Source organism: Herpailurus yagouaroundi, unplaced genomic scaffold, assembly GCF_014898765.1.
Source record: "Herpailurus yagouaroundi ecotype Mexico unplaced genomic scaffold, PumYag 166, whole genome shotgun sequence".
In the NCBI taxonomy this organism is placed as follows: Eukaryota; Metazoa; Chordata; class Mammalia; order Carnivora; family Felidae; genus Herpailurus; species Herpailurus yagouaroundi.
Window position 1 is genome coordinate 31,799,311 of NW_024412407.1, and position 17,645 is coordinate 31,816,955.

General features: G+C 34.3%; 1 long non-coding RNA gene across 4 annotated transcripts in view; it reads right to left on the reverse strand.

Annotated features, from left to right (window-relative positions):
• LOC121038865 (uncharacterized) overlaps positions 1-17,033 on the reverse strand; it is a 62,820-nt gene extending 45,787 nt beyond the window's left edge. For 3 of the 4 annotated variants that reach the window (XR_005794548.1, XR_005794547.1, XR_005794545.1), the window contains exons 1-3: positions 16,390-17,033; positions 5,551-5,700; positions 4,365-4,522 (exon numbers count right to left, since the gene is read on the reverse strand). This is a non-coding gene — a long non-coding RNA (uncharacterized LOC121038865). The remainder of the gene's footprint in view (positions 1-4,364; positions 4,523-5,550; positions 5,701-16,389) is intronic. The other variant, XR_005794546.1, reaches the window with a different exon arrangement.
• Positions 17,034-17,645: the final 612 nt, after the last annotated feature.

Genomic DNA, 17,645 nt, shown 5'->3' on the forward strand with positions numbered 1-17,645 from the left:
TTTAAATACAGACTCTCTGTCTTCAAAGCCCAGAATTTCATCTTCTTGCTTCTTGATGGTAGTAGAACTCTCAGAATATTCTCTGAGTATTAGAGTGTGCTCCTGGGTACAGAACAAGTGAGGGAACTGAACTCCTGTTCCTGGCACTCCATGTTGAAAGTCATTTTGATCAGAGAATAACAAGGATAATGAGCGCAGCCCTTCTGATGATATATTTGTTAATTCAACAAAAATATAAATGATAGCACTTCCTGATTTCCATCTTCCCTATTTCACCTTCAGGTGTTTTTTTTTTTTTCCTCTCATTTGAACCTTGCTTTCATCCTTGGAGGTGGACTGGTATGCTGCAAAGAACATGAACCTTGGAATTAAACTAGCCTCATTCCATTTTTGCTTACCATTTACTAACTGCATCCTTGTGCATAGTTTTTAAAATATTTAAATTCAGTTTTCAATAAAATGAAGACAATAAACCCTGTCACATAAAGTTGTTTGGATGATTAAATGACATGACAAACATAACATTCAGAGCCTATGGATGATAATAATCATGAATTCTCTCTGCCCTGCTTTGACTACTTTATTTTCTGATGACGGGATACATGTGCAATCAGCCACCAAGTCTTAACAGTCTTCCCCTATAGCAAGGAGCAAGGAAGAGCTGCTCAAGCTGGCAATTGAAGATTTCCTATCTTCCATATGTCGAATTGCTTTAATTGAATAATTAAGGAAGGACCTCAATTACATTTAAATACTTGTCTTGATACTTTAAATACTTGCTTTAGTGCTTTTGTATTTTAAAACCAATACCTTTGATGTTTTAGTACTTGCATCTGGGGATGTTTTCTAGGTTCTGAATTTGATCCCTGTTGTACAGATGTTAAGGCCCATTACTTGAAATACTGTAGGTTTGCTTTTAATAGTTCCAAAATAGAAAGGTCTTTATTAACCTGCCATGAGTTAGAGGTACTGATTCATTTACATAACTGCCAAGCATTCTCTGTCTTTAGTATTGGTCAGACTCTTAAACTTCAGAAGTCTTATAGAAAGAGCACTAAACCAGGAGTTGTGACAACCTGAGTTAGCACATTGGCTCTGCTACTATCTGTCGGCAGCATCTTGGACAGATAGCTCTCTGAGCTCCTCTAGCCGGGTACCATTTCTCATTTATTTGTTCTTTGTACAGAGTCTATCAGAGTACCTAGAACAAGGTAAAAACTACAAAATCAAAGTTTGTGGAATCGAGAAATATTTTAATCAATTAGACAATTAGTATAGGACTTGAAAGCTAAAGAGCTTGGCGCATTTTCAGCTGGCTACCTTGTGGTCACCCTTTGGATCTGGACTTGTAACAAATGAGATGAGGAATGGTAATCTACAAATTTCTAACTTCAGTTTTTAACAGTGAACTTCCAAATTGTCAACCAAATCTCTCCAGTCTGTAACAATTCTTTCTACATCTACCCTCTCATCCATTTTGTTTATTTTCCCCTGAAATTCCTCCAAGTTTCCAATCTTAAACAATAGCACTCCAATCTAGTTTAATAGTTATACATTTTTGTATTTCTTTTCTAGGCTGAGTTTGACCCTTACTTATTTGCAACTTTTGAAAACTATCTTCATTTACGTCATTAAAATGACAAGCTTAGCACATTTATAAACAATAGTTTTAAGCAAAAATACAAAACAGTTTTTAAAATAGAGGTGTAAATTGACTTCATAATCAATGAAATCTATAGCTACAAAGTTATTTCTTTTCCACATGGTTTCATTTCATATCTTGTTCCCAAATAGAAAACTAAACCTGGGTAGCTCAGTCAGGTGGCTCTTGATTTTGGCTCAGGTCATGATTTCATGGTTTGTGAGCTCCAACCCTGTGTTGGGCTCTGTGCTGACAGTGGGGAGCTTGCTTAGGATTCTCTCTCTCTCTCTCTCTCTCTCTCTGCCCCTCCCCCACACTCTTTCATGCTCTCTGTCTTAAAATAAATAAACTTTAAAATAAATGTATAAATAAATAAATAAATAAATAATAGATAGATAGACAGGTAGATAAAATTAATAGGCCCATCTGACCCTATGTGAAAGGCAACCATTCATTTGTGTATATACAAACACACATGAAGGGACTACATATTATTCTTTTTGCTAAAACATATAGAATGTATATAGAGAGTGCAAACCTTTCAATTATTTCTAGAATATTGCTACAAACATTTATAAAAGAAGCTTCAAAGACATTTGTTTGTGAGTTTTCTATTACTGGTACTTGAAGATAAGCAGGTCACCCCTGACAGTGAGAATTTGGGCTTCCCCTCACTTGTGTGATTAGGTATATTTCACTTATGGCCAAGCAAATATGGTGAGTACATAAGATGATGTCTTCAAATCTGTATACTTCACTATGCACCCCTCTTCACTATGGAAATTAATTAACTGGCATCATGAAATAAACAATATAAACTCCAAATGTTAGCGAGAAAAATTCTTGCTTTTGTATTCAAACTGGAAAATGGAAAGACATACGTGAAGAGTAAACTGTCTAAAATCTTAATGTATGGGAAGAGTAGCAGAATATGCTACCCAAAAATATGCTGGTTTGATATAGTGATTAATCTGAGCTGTAGGCCTTTGGAAAAGAGTAAATGCAGGGATAAGCTTTCTCTTCTGCCTAAAGACAGACCCTCCAAAAAGAACTCAATGGCCATGAGTTCCCTCCCTGACTTTCATCAATGAAGGAAGACTGATTTTTGTCACAGAGGAAAAGACAAGAAGTAGACACGATGTGTGAACTTTGTCACAAATGATCATACCTCCCATATATGCTTCCAAGGACCCATTCACCTTTCTTAAAAATCATTTAGGCTCTTCCTAAGACTAAGTCTACATCCTGCCTCTCCTTTCTCTGTTAAAACAGTATTTAAGCCTGAATTTTAAGCAAGCTTAGGGAGTTATTCATTTTCCCTTGGGTATCTCCAACGTGTACATATGTATCAATAAACTTCAGTTTTTCTTTTGTTAGTCTGTCCTTTATTACAAAGGTCTCATCCAAGAACTCAGAAGTGTATATTCCTCCTTTATATGTGATTCCAGAAAATTACATATCAACTATGAAATGCAAATTTGGCTTTTAATGTTCAGTTCCTTATAAATGTTTTAACCTACCATAAATACTAAAACATACAGTAATTATCAGAAAATATATATTTTTTTAAATAACCATCTTGAGACCTAAAGAAATCAGGTAGTATGGAGGAAGTCATGAATCTTCCACTTTTTGTCAATAGTTTGAATGTAATAATAGCTTACCAATTGGTTGTGAGTCTCTGACCTGTAGAGTCCACATTTTTAGTCTAAAAAATATCACAAATCTGCGTGCATAAAACTAAAAGGTAGTAGCTAGAATAATTGACATCCCAAAGGGATAAAGAGAGTACAGAAGTTTAGGAAGCCTAATTGTCTTTTTGGACACCAATATTATTTCTCTTGGTAGAACTAGCAACCCACTTTTCCCTTCTTGCAGCATATTCACAAGTGAACCAGCATGTTGTTTTGATTTTTCATTATTCCCATAAGAAAAGTGCAATTCCTAGTAATTTTCAGAGACTTTGAAATCTCAATAGGAAGGAGAGAAGAAATATAACAGCAAAAAATATAAGAAAAAATAATAAATATAAAATTTGATTCATAGTTAGCAATTACAAAGAGTTCTCATCATTTCATTTAATAAAGGTATATCCTTAAATGTTAAGTTGCATACCATAGGCTTTATTGATGCAGGGGTGTGGAGAAGAAAAAGATTAGTATGAGTAGTACTAGTTTAGGAAGCCTTCAGTTCAGAATATATTTTTAAGTTGGACTTAAAAAACATGAGAGGATAGTGTTGACCTAGAATGTTCACAGCCTCTGAAATAGCTTAACACTGGCAGACATATCTCGTAAAACATTTATTTAGGCACCAAGTCCCAGTGTCTGCAATTGGAAGGACTTTCGAGTCAACCACCTACTGGTCTATTTGGTTGTACAAAACATCTGTGAAATGAGAGACATGATAGACAAATGTTACCCTGAGTACCACTTGGATATGGATAGAATAACAGAATCACTTTAGGAACTTTAAAAATTACAGGCACTCTTTAGACCTACTGAAACAAAATCTACAAAGGGATGAAGAATTTTTATTTTTTCTACAAGCCCCAGATAATTCTGGCAGTTGGTAAGATTTGAGAATTACTAGATTTGAGTTTAAAGTATATTATTTTGTCAAGACGTTTTTCTTAGAACTGACAATGAGCAATGAAATACTGAACAGTAATTCTAATAGGACTTGCTGAACACGGTAGCAGCACCCTCACAATTAAACTCACCCTGGTTCTCTTTTCTTTACAAAGCTCCATGCACTCTTTATCAGCCTTCAGGAGTGTCCAAGATGAAGGCAAATTCCAGCTCTTCCTTGATAAGAAGATGGAGATCAAAGTGTTTGGTACTATGTTAGAGAGGGCCATTGGGAAAGTGGTATGTGGTTCTAGGAAGAAGGACATAAATATATGACTAGGAATGAATACTCACTGACTCTACTTCAGTATTATAATTCTTTTTTTTTTTAAAGCAATATTTTTTGTTAACAGAAGAATTACAAAATAGAATGATTCTAAAGGAATAATACAAGCACTTTTAACTACTTTTACTCTATACAAAGTACTAGTTTACAACGAGGTTAAACTTGCAACTCTTTCAAAATTTATGTTGAAATGTGTGACTCTCTCTCTCTCCCTCTCTCTCTCTCTCCCATCTCCCTTACACCAAGGCTTCCAATCATGATGTTCATAACTTTTCATCTTGGCATTCTTTAATATCTGAAATGTTTGTATAATAGAATTTCAGGTATCCTGGAAGTTGGAGTGAAGAATATTTGGTTACAAAGAGCCTTCTACAGACACAAAAAATTATACCAAGTAGGAAATAAGTAGGAAATACTTATATGGTTATATAAGACCATAGAGTCACAACTCTTACTAGGCATGTATCATGACACTTAACTACTGATCCTACATAAAACTTAAAGTTCACTCTGTTTTAGAAAAAAAAAAAAATGTTGCACAGAGTAAGGCTTACTATTATGTTTACAAGAAGAGAATAATACGTATATACATTCATTCATTCATTTGGTATTTGCTAAGAGTTTTCTATGTGCCAGGAATTATATGCTAGAGATGCCAAGATTAAATGACACTATTAATTGCATAGCCTAGAAGTGGAAATACATGTAAACAAATATTGGCAACAGACTATGACAGGTGCTAGAATAACAAGATGTAGTGGTTTACCCAAAAGGAGGGGATAATCAACACTTCTTTGAGAATGTGTGGAAAGAATTAAGAGTAGGTGAGACATTTAAGATGTATCTATAAAGATAAGTAGACTTTGCTTACATTATCTGGGGAGAGGATAAAAGGGAATTCTAGTGTAATGAATATTTCATCATCATTTTTCCTCATCCAGATACTCAGGCTGGGAGATTTCTCTCTCATCAAATGCTGCACAACCACTTACTTGCTGTTTTCAGTGTTCACAAAATGTCCCAGCCATTAAAAATTGGATGACCTGTTCATAATGGGATTGCTTTGGATGACAGTCAGCAAAATCTTGGGCAATGAACAGATGTCTTTTCTGCTGAAGAATCCACAGACAACATGCAGGCACCTGTGAATGCAAGACTCTCCCTTAACAACTACATGAGCAGCAGCTAACAGGGCTCCTCAACACAAGTGACACGTGGTGGCCACCAAAATGGCAACAGAGCATCACGGGAATCAACTTGCTCTTTCACATCAAATTGAGGTTGAAAAACCAGAGTGATAGTGGTTCTCTTGATGCTGATTTGCTAACCTCATCCATTCCCTTCCCTCCTTTCTTTCTCAGTGGTCCTCATTGAGTAACCACACGACTCACCCCGAAATTAATGACCACTACCACCACCATCAAGTGTAGGAAGACCAAGGGGTTCGTTACTTTATTTCTAACTTATTGTCATGGCATATACTCTATGTTCTGCTTCTTTCAGAGCCCTCTTCTTGATCTTAAGAACCTTTTCTTCTTTCCATAGAAAGCTGAGTCTTCTAAATTAAAAAAAAATATTGTTTTCAAAATTACTGCTTTTGATGATGGATCCAAAAGCTTATTCTGGAAGAAATGTCAGTTGTTTTTGTTTTTTCTCTAAATGCTTCTTAATATTTACAATTCTAATTCTCTTCAAAGTAATGAATGCCTCTGACCAATTCCAACCAGGAAGAGATTAGGACAAAATTAATATTTCTAAGTAATATCTCACTACATTTGCCTGTGAACAAAATGATAAAAAGGAAACCTGGCAGATCGGGGTGGGGCAGTTACTTTAAAGATTATAGTTCATAAGTGTAAAACAATCCTCTGAGGTAGATGTTACCATACCTCACGTGATTGATGCAGTTGTTAAGATTTAGGCTGTGCCCATGGTCACAGTTAGTGAGTTGGATTCAAATACAAGTGTTCTGACTTCAAGTCTAATGCACTTTAAGTTTGATCTATAAAAAGAAATAACTAGGAATAGTGTAGCTCCAATTTCCACACTGCATATGCATGACTTCTAAATGCAAAAATTCAGGCATATCACTGGCCAAATAACAAGAATAGCTAACATTTATAAGTAGTTTACTATTTAGGAGGCACTATGCTATGTATGTTATATGAGTTAATTGTATTTTTACCAAAACTTTATGAGATTGGTATTACCATTAATTCCATTTGACTCTTATGTCAAGTAGGGCTTATAGAACTTATGTAACTTTCCAAAGACCACAAAGCTAAAGGTGAGTGAGCCTAAATATGAAGTCAGGCCTGATCCTAAAGTCCATGCTCTTAATGATTACTCTCTACTACTCTTATGGCTAATAGACCTCTTTAGGGAACATACATTATCAAGGAAGTCGTGGTCCTTCCCTAGTTCTATCCTCTGCTTAGAGTATTAGAGAGCAACTTTGTTATGATGCTACTCTTGAGGAATTACATCACCTGAAACACCACCATTTGTATATCCCTTTATCATGTCACATTAGCTTTTATTAGAATTAACTGCATAAGCTAAGTCATCCAAAAACATCATATATTATTAAAGAAGACTGACTTTTCAAAAAAAATCTTTGTGGGCTTTTTGAACTGTAACCTCTCACTGTCCCAGTAGTCTGTTAAATTTAACACAAAAGTATCTTAGGTAATATTCTCTATATACTTAAAATCTTTCTTTGACTATCTCACAATTGTGGCTCATATAATAACTCACTTCACAGGATTTAATCATTATAATGTATGAGATATACTCAACATTGTATGTAATTTTTTTTATTTATTCGATGAATATTTTTGAAAACCTACAATGATCCAGGCAGTAGTGTTGCACAAGACCTTGAGGACTAGAAGTCATGGCGAGTCCAACAGACATGGTTCTACCCTAATAAAACTTAGGCCTAGAATGAAGACAGCCAATAAACAAAAACAGAAAAATATACAATTACAATTTTGACAAGTCGGTGTTGCCTTGAAGGTCTCTTAACAGAAAGATTTTATAGGAGATACAGGTCTGGGAAAGCATTCCTAAGTACATAATGGCTGAACAGTCAGAGCTAAATAAGCGGGCATGGAGCCAGGAGGAAGTACATTCCAGCCAGAGGGAAAGTCACAGCAAAGGTTCTGTGCAGGACAGCCTAACTGGGTACAAAAGCAAGAGAGTGATAGAATGGTTCTGAAGAAGTTTGAGAGAAAACAAGACCAAACCAATTAAGTGCAGTCTATTCTGTGAATAAGGAGAAATGGATGGGTTAGGAACACTGGTAATATGGCTAATGGATGATTGAATACCAAACTTGCCTTGGAAGCAATGGATATGGTATTGTTCTAGAAAGGTTTAGAGACTTAGTTCCCCAGGAGCCATTTGTTTCATTCCAGGGAGATAAAAATCTGAATATTCCTTTCCTGTCTCCTTAAAGAGAATTTGTTTGTTTGTTTTTCAGAGTAAAGATTTCTCTTCCTCTTTTTCCTCTCTTTTTTTGTGGAGATGAAGAAGGGTAGATGTGTTAGCTCCAATCTTCCTTATTTTCAGAGATTCTTTCCTGTGGTACAACCCCACAGCATGCATTGGTGAACATGTAGCCATCATGACTTCACCTTATTAGATATTGGTTTATGGTTAACAGATGCTAAAATGTTCTATGAGTAATAAATGGTCTGTTTTCTGAACAGACATTTCTGTCAAAGTATATTGGGGAATATATGTACATACATATACACAGACAGACACTGCCTTAACTCCAGGCCTCAAATAATTCTACAAATAAATGTCTTTTATTTTTTTTAACATTTATTTATTATTGAGAGATAGGAAGAGATAGAGCATGAGCATGGGAGGGGCAGAGAGAGGGGGAGACACAGAATCTGAAGCAGGCTCTAGGCTCTGAGCTGTCAACACAGAGACTGAAGCAGGGCTTGAACTCACAAACCTAGAGATCATGACCTGAGCTAAAGTCAGATGCTTAACCAACTGAGCCACCCAGGCACCCCAATACATTTCTTTTAAAAAAGCAGTTCACATTTTCTTTGTAAACTATTCATGAAAACTAGACATCATAAACATGAACTCAGAAAGAGAAATCATATCCACAAAGACTTTAAGTGTTTACATTACAAACACAGAATATAAAATACTAATGTCTAGTTGGTTTAAAAATAAGAGATAAATTTAGCATTGTGTTCAGAGAATATAAAACTTTAAAGAATGACCAAGTAAATTTGCACACAAAAAAAGAACTTCCGAAAATGAGAAATACTACACTCAAAATTTTAAAGTGAATACATATAGAATTTAGAGTGGATTATATGGAGTTTTGAGTAGATTAGACTCAGCTAAAAAGAGAATTTGTGAATTAGATAGAGATCAAAAGCAATTATCCAGAATGTAGCACAAATTTACAAAGAATTAGAAAATATGAAAAATGTGAAAGAGTGAGATGATCTGACATATTAAATCAGAATTTCAGAAGTAGGGAAAGGAGAACAACAAAAAAGATAATATATTAGCTAATAATTTTCTAAAACAAATGAAATATACCAAACCACAAATACAAGAATCTCAATAAATTCAAAGTAGAGGAAAATATTCATAGAGGAAAATAAATTCAAAGTAGAGGAAAATATTCATAGTATTCGGCCAAGTGCCGAAATAAAAGAAAAGATTGTAAAAGTAGTCAGAGGCAAAGATTAACTTTAAAGGAGGAGCATTTAGACTGGTACCTTTCATCTCAACAGTGCTAAAGGAAGTGAAAAAGAAATAGAATGATAGTTGGAATGTGCTTATTGAAAAGCATTTATCACACTATAGTTCTATACTCATCAAAATGTCTTTCAAGAATAAAGGTGGAATAAAGACATTTTTCAAAAACTAAAACTGCCACCAACATATCCATGCTAAAAACAAGTCTATAAGATGTACCTCAAACCAAAGGAAAGTAATCCTAGTTGACAGTTCTATATACACAGGCATAAGGAGCAAATAAAGTGGCATATGAAGATGTAAAGCTAGATCACTGACTGAATACAAAAGTAGTAATATCACTACAGTTTAAAAATTAAAATAAACAAGGACAATAGCATAAATGTATGGAAAGAAATAAATCAAGCAAAATTTTAATGATCTCTAAAACATCTCAGAGAAGGTTAAAAGTATTGGCTAAATTTGGACTTTATCAGTTAAGGATGCCTGTAGTAATTTAAGAATAACATTTAAAAATATAAACAGAATGGGGTGCCTGGGTGGCTCAGTCAGTTAAGCGTCCGACGTGGGCTCAGGTCATAATCTTGGGGTAAATGTGTTTTAGCCCTGCGTTGGGCTCTGTGCTGACAGCTCAGAGCCTGGAGCCTGCTTCAGATTCTATGTCTCCCTCTCTCTGCCTCTCTCTCCCTCTCAAAAAAGAAAAAAAAAACATTAAAAAATATATAAACAGAATATATAGCTTCTAAACTAGTTCTGGGAAAAGAATAAATGATTAATTATAAAAAAGAAAAATAGAAGATTAGGTATAAGCACAAATATATCAGCAGTGAGTAGACTAAAAAGAAACCAAATGCTCCTGTAAAAAGATGAGGATTGTCAGATTGAATTTTAAAAAATAATCTAATATATGCTGTTAATTATTGTAATAATTCAGACAAGTTGAAAGTAAAAAGATAGGAAAAACACTGTGCAAACATTAACTAAAAGGATGCTAGTGTAGCTATATTAATTATCATGCAAAACAGATTTTAAGGCTGAAAGAATTTCTTGGGAGAAAGAGGGACAAAAGTTACAACTCAAATATATATGCATATATTTGCATATATAATTTTGTATCTGCTTAAATCATGACCTCAAACTACCTGACACAAAACTGAACTAAAAGGAGAAATGAATAGCTCTGCGATCATAGTGGAAGATTTCAAGTTTGCTCATAATTGACATTAAAAAATCAGACAAAAATTTTACAGCATAATTAAACTTTGACACATAGAGAACATCATATCCATCAATTGCAAAATAATTTTTTTCAAACACACGGAATATTTGCAAAATTGACTATATGATGGGCCATAAAAAACGTTTAAACAAATTTCAAAGGACTGAAATCATACATGGCATATCTTCTTGCCTCGTGAATTTAAGTCAGAAACTAGAAGTAACAATGAAGCAAACAAGCAAAAAAGAGGGAATAAACTCACACATTTAGTATTAAATATAATCTATGGGTCAAAGAAGAGTTGGAAAAAATATTGAGAACATTTTGAATGGATGATAAAAATCCTACATGCCAAATTTGTAGGATGCAGCTAAATCTGTACTTTTAGGAAACTTACAGTCTTAAATATTTATATTAAAAAACTGAAAGAATAAAAATTATTGAGTCTAGCATCCATCTAAAAAGTAGAATAATTTTTAAATGTATAAAAAAGGCAAAAATAAAATCCATAATAAATCCAAAGAAAGTAGAAGAAAGGAAATAGATTAGCAAACAGCAGAAATCAATAAAATAGAAAACACACATAGAAGAGATCAACAACAGATAAAGTTGGTTCCTTAAAAGACAAATAAACAACAACAAAAAACACATACAAATATCTGTTAGACTAATCAAGAAAAGCTTAGAAGTCACAAATAAATGGAAAATCCAAAAGAATCTATCATATTAAGAGATTTGAGTAAGTTTACTGAATATAGAATGCTATATAAAACTCTATTACATTTCTATACCACTGCAACAAACAGGAAAAAAATTAGAAAAAGGTCCTATTTAAGTAAGATCAAAAATAATAAGAACTACTTATAAATCTAACCAAGGATGCACAAAATTGTATAGAGAAATTGAACTATTTGTGACAGATGTCATAGTGCATATAAGTATATGGAGAGATATTTGTGACCGTGAATTAGAAGATTCAATATGTACAAATGTCAATCTTCCAACAGGTCTTCTAGTGACCTATAGATTTAATGTAACCCTATCCCAAATTTTAATGTAGTGCTGTGGGCAGGATGAGGGGGAGGGACATTACACAGCTATTTTAATTAAAATACTGTGCTGTTGATGCTGGAGTAGAAACATAGACTAATGGAAATGAATATAGAGAGGTCAGAGAAGGACATACACATATATGGAAACTTCACATATGTTGATATAAAAATATCCAAAAAATTTATATATGTATATATAGTATAACATATATTATTGTATATATATAGTATATATATATGTATAGTATAGTATATAGTATATATTGTAGTATTGTATACTACAATTGTAGTATTGTATAGTATAGTACATAGTATTATAGTATATATTATAGTATTGTATATACTATAGTATATAGCATTATAGTATAGTTAACTATACTATATATACTATACTGTACATATAGTAAACTTTTGTATATGTCAAAGCATCAACTGCAGGAAAAAAAAAAATGGCAAGTCTTTTTCAAAGAGACCTCTAGAGGGTGAGGTAGTGAAGGGTATTCAGAAAGTGGAAAGACACTCATAGAAAGAGATGTGATATACTTGTGATAAGAGGGAGATTATGAAACAGGAAAATGTGAATTGCATTCTCAATGTTTTTCTAGTCAAAATATTTTTTAATTGGATTAAATGGTAATACAAATATTATGAATATTTAATCATTAAGGCAGGCCTTAATTTTCTAATGTATTTTACTTCAAATGCACAAAATTTAAAAATATATCATTTGATCTTTTAATTTTTAATGTTAATTTTTAATTGCAAGTTTTAAATTTATAAAACCATACATGACCCAGTCACAATGCATACTATAGGCCTTCAGATTTAATTGTACATGCTTTGAAATTCTCTCCTTGACCCGACTATTATAGGTTTGAAAAGAGAACTGTAGGAATAATATCAACTAGGCCCTCAGTTATAAACATAAAAGCACAGGAATAAGAGGAGAGAAGGGACTAGGGAGAGAGAAGAGCAGGTTTATTTCATTTAAATGGGAAATGATGGAATTTCAATGAATGGTAATGAGAAAGTGGGATTTCCTACCTTGTACAATATTTTCTTTTTTTTTTTTTTTTACAACATTGTACAATTACCACCTTTAGTGAGTTCTAAAATATTTTCATCACCCCCAAAGAAAATCTCATACTCAATAAGCAATCGCCCTCTATTTCCGCCCCCCAGCCTATCCCATGGAAACCACCTCTCTGCTTTCTGACTCTATGGATTTACTTATTCTGCTTATTTCATATGCAATATGTGGCTTTTTGCGTCCGGCCAGTTTCACTTAGCATGTTTTCAAGGTTCATCCATGTTGTAGCATATGTCAGCACTGCATTCCTCTTTATGGCTGAACAATTCCTTTGTATGTATGTATCATATTTTGTCTATCTACTCATCCCTTTACAGACTTTTAGCATGTTTTCTCCTTCTGGTTATTGCAAATTGTGCTACTATGAACATATGTGTACAAGTACTTGCTGAGTGTTTTCAGTTCTTTTGAGTATATAGCTAAGAGTAGAAATGTTGGGTCATAAGGTAATTTTATGTTTGCCTCTCTGAGGATCTACCAAAGCATTTTCCAAACTGGCTGCACCATTGTACATTTTTAACTTGTATGAGGGTTCCAATGTTTCCACAACTTATTATTATTGTTTTAATTATGGTCTTCCTGGTGGATGTGAAATGATATCTCACTGTGGTTTTGATTTGCACTTCCCTAATGACTAATGATGTTGAGTATCTTTTCACATGCTTGGCCATTTTATATACATCTTTGAGGAAATGTCTGTTTAGGTTCTTCACCCATTTTTAAATTGGATTGTTTTTATGTATTCTGGATACTAGACCCTTGTCAGTTATATAATTCACAAATATTTTCTCCCAATCTGTGGGTTGTCTTTTCACTTCATCAGTATTCCTTGATGCACAAATGTTTTTAATTTTGAGGAAGATCACTTTATTTTTTCTTTTGTTGCTTGCACTTTTGGTGTCATACCTAAGAATCTATTGCCAAAACCAAGGTCAAAAAGATTTACCTCTATGTTTTCTCCTTTAGTTTTATAGTTTTGGTCTTAGATGTAGCCCCTTTTTAGGTGTATGTTTATTAAATTTATTCTATAGATGACTTTATGTGTTTTATCAATCTGATACTCTTTTCAGTTTTATGTTCTGCTTAATTACTATGTTTAATATTTTTAAAAATTTTTAATTCCAGTATAGTAAACATACAGTGCCATGTTAGTTTCAAGTGCACAATATAGTGAGTCAATAATTCTATACATTACTCAGTGCTCATCATAAGTGTACTCTTAATCCCCTTCACCTATTTCACCCATCCCTCCACCTACGTCCCCTGTGGTTACCATCTCTTTGTTCTCTATAGTTGAGTCAATTTTTTTGTCTATTTTTCTTTTGTTCATTTGTTTTGTTTCTTAAATTCCACATATGAGTGAGATCATATACTATTTGTCTTCCTCTGACTATTTCACTAAGCATTTTACCCACTAGATCCATCTATGTTGCTGTGAATGGCAAGATTTCATTTTTATGGTTGAGTCCTATTCCATTTAATATATATTTATATATAAATATGAATCACCTCTTCTTTATCCCCTCATCTATTGGTGGACACTTGGGCTGTGTCCATAATTTGGCTATTGTAAAAAATGCTATTATAAACATAGGGGTGAATATATCCCTTTGAATTAGTTGCATTTTTGTATTTGTGGGGTAAATACCCAGTAGTGTGATTACTGGGTAGTAGGATATTTTTATTTTTAACTTTTTGAGGAACCTCCATACTGTTATCCACAATGGCTCCACCAGTTTTCATTCCCACTAACAGTGCACTAGGTTTCTGCTTTCTCCACATTCTCACCAACACTTGTTCCTTATGTTTTTGATTTTAGCCACTCTGACAGATGTGAAGAGATATCTCCTTGTGGTTTTAATTTGCATTTTCCCGATGATGAGCAATGTTGAGCATCTGTTCATGTGTCTGTTGGCCATCTGGATGCCTTTTTTGGAGGTATGTCTATTCATGTTTTCTGCCCATTTTTAATTGGGTTATTCATTTTTTGAGTGTTGAGTTGTATTAGTTATATATGTGTATATATATGTGTGTACGTAAGTATATATATATATTGATATTAGCCTTTTATCAGTTAAATCATTTGTAAATATCTTCTCCCATTCAGTAAGTTGCCTTTTAATGTTGTTGATTGTTTCCTTTGCTGTGCAGAACCTTTTTAATTTGATGTAGTCTCAGTAGTTTTGTTTGTTTGTTTTGCTTTTGTTTCCTTTGCCTCAGGAGACATATCTAGAAAAAAATGTTGATATGGCTGATGTCAGAGAAATCACTGCCTGTGCTGTCTTCTAGAATTTTTATGGCTTTAAGTATCACATCTAGGTCTTGAATCCATTTTGAGTTTACTTTTGTGTATGATGTAAGAAAGTGGTTCAGTTTCATGTCTTTGCATGTAGCTGTCCAGGTTTCCTAACACTGCTTGCTGAAGAGATTTTTTTCCCATTGCATATTCTTGCCTCCTTTATTGAAGATTAATTGACTATTAATCATGGATTTACTTCTGGAATCTCTAATCTGTTCCACTGATCTATGTGTCTATTTTTGTGCCCATACCATACTGTTTTGGTTACTACAGCTTTGTAGTATATCTTGATATCTGGGATTGTGATACCTCCAGTTTGTTCTTCTTTTTCAAGATTGTCTCATACTATATTTTCAAATGTCACTTCCCCCTGTGAATTATGGCCTATAAAAAGTTAAAACTATAAATATTTTAGAAATACAGGGAAATATTTTTATAAACTCAGAGTATTATCATTCATTTTAGCCAGAAAGCACCAAAACAGAAAAAGAAAAGATATTTTAATTCAATTACACTAATGTTAAAGATTTGTGTTTATCAAAAGACACCTCAAAGAGAAGAAAAAGATAAGCTTATCAGAAAATATTTACTGCATATAAAACTGGTATGAGCTAGTTTTCAGAAAATATAAAGAAGTTTTATGAATCAATGAAGAAAGGGCAGATAAGTCAATAGAAAAATCGTCAAAAGAGTTGAATAAGCACTTGCAAAAAGACAAAACTCCAAGAGTCAAAGATGTATGAAAAGTTGCTTGCCACGATAGACAAAAAGGCAAACTAAAGCCACAGAGAGATACCATTAACCATTCATAAATTTGAGAAATATTAAAATGTCTGACAGTACCAAGTGTTGATAAAGATGTAGGGCAAAAGGAGGTCTCATATACTGTTGGTGGAAGTGTTTCATGAGGCCATGAGGTTGGAAAAACAGTTTGTAATTACCAAGTAAAATTGGAGATGTACATATTCTACAGCCCAGTAATTTGTTTTCTAGGTATGTCTCCCAGAGAATATCTTGTATGTTAGCCCAGGGACACGTGTATCTGGATGTTCACAGCACAAGTTAGGAAGCAACCTAAATGTTTATAAGCCGGATAAATGTGGTCTATTAATGTAGTAGATTGTCAAACAAAACCGACAATAAAAGAACTATACCGTCAGGTTGGATTGGGTTTGAGTTGCGTGTCAACTGATAACAATATCCTAGTGGCTTAAATGCATTACAAATGTTTAAGTGTAGCAGATATTTTGGGGCCACTGACCAAGGGAAGAAAAACATAAGGATGTGGGTAATGGAAATATAACAGGCTGAGCCCCAATTAGCATAGTCTCTGAAATATCAGCCTCCTTTCTTTCCTCAAACCATGTCTCTCAAATCCAGGTGATTGCCAAAGGTTTACAAGCTTTTTCATTACGAGCATCAACTGTTAACCTGCTGTTCCTCCAGACCTCAGGTTTGATGAAAGTGTACTCCAAATCTGTTGGTTTTCACCTTTGCTGCTGTGGTAATATCTGAGAGTCACTGCTCTCGTGTGGACAGCCTCTCACTGCAGGTTTTTCTTGCCCTGACAGGAAAAGAAAACAGGAAGGAAACTCCAAGAAGCTAGTGTTGACAGTGCACATGACAGGGGACATTCCTCTTTATTTCCCACATTTTTGGGGACACACTCTCCTGCTCTTGTCTCTTCTCACCAACTTACTCTGAAGCTAATGGACTTTAAGCATCAAGACCCCTTCATTTGCACAGGTGTCTTCAAAAGGTCTGGAAAGAGCCCTAGCAGTGTGTTCACATGATTATATGTCTTTATAAAATTTGCAAAACTAATGTATGTAAACAGGAATGAGTTGAGACCACTCACTGTCTATTTCCTCCCTGACACACCCTTCAGAAAACTTCAGCTCATGTTGAGTGACATTACAACAGCTCAGAGCATTTTTGATACTTGGTTGAGGGGAAGTTGAACTGGGAATACACTAAAAAGATTTTAGGTGGGAGGGGTGCCTGGGTGGCTCAGTCAGTTAAGCCGCTGACTTTGGCTCAGGTCATGATCTTGCACTCCGTGAGTTCGAGCCCCATGTCGGGCTCTGTGCTGACAGCTCAGAGCCTGGAGCCTGCTTTAGATTCTGTGTCTCCTTCTCTCTCTGCCCCTCTGCCTCTCACGCTCTCTCTCTGTCTCTGTCAAAATAAATAAACATTAAAAAAAATTAAAAACAAAAAAAAGATTTTAGGTTGGAGACGCTTGGGTGGCCCAGTCGGTTACAACGAAGACCCATTTCTGTTCAGGTCATGATCTCGTGGTGGGTAAATTCAAGCCCCACATCCGGCTCTCTGCTGTCAGCACGGAGCCCGCTTCAGTCTTCTCTGTCTCTCTCTGTCTCTCTATCTCTGTCCCTTTCCCACTTGTTCTTCCTCTCAAAAATAAATAAACATTTAAAAAAAAAAAGATTTTAGTTGGATATGGATAAATATCAATTTCTCTCTATCTATCTCTCCATCCATCCATCTGACTAGATATAATTACATAATAGATATAAATAATTATATAATAGATACAGCTAAATAAAGATAAAGATAGAGATGGGGAAGAGACAGATATTGCTTGTAGTCATTTCTGGGCAAGGTTAAGTTATTGCTAAGCATCCATGTGTAGTAATGGCTTGTAGGAATATTCATCTTGGCCACTGTGC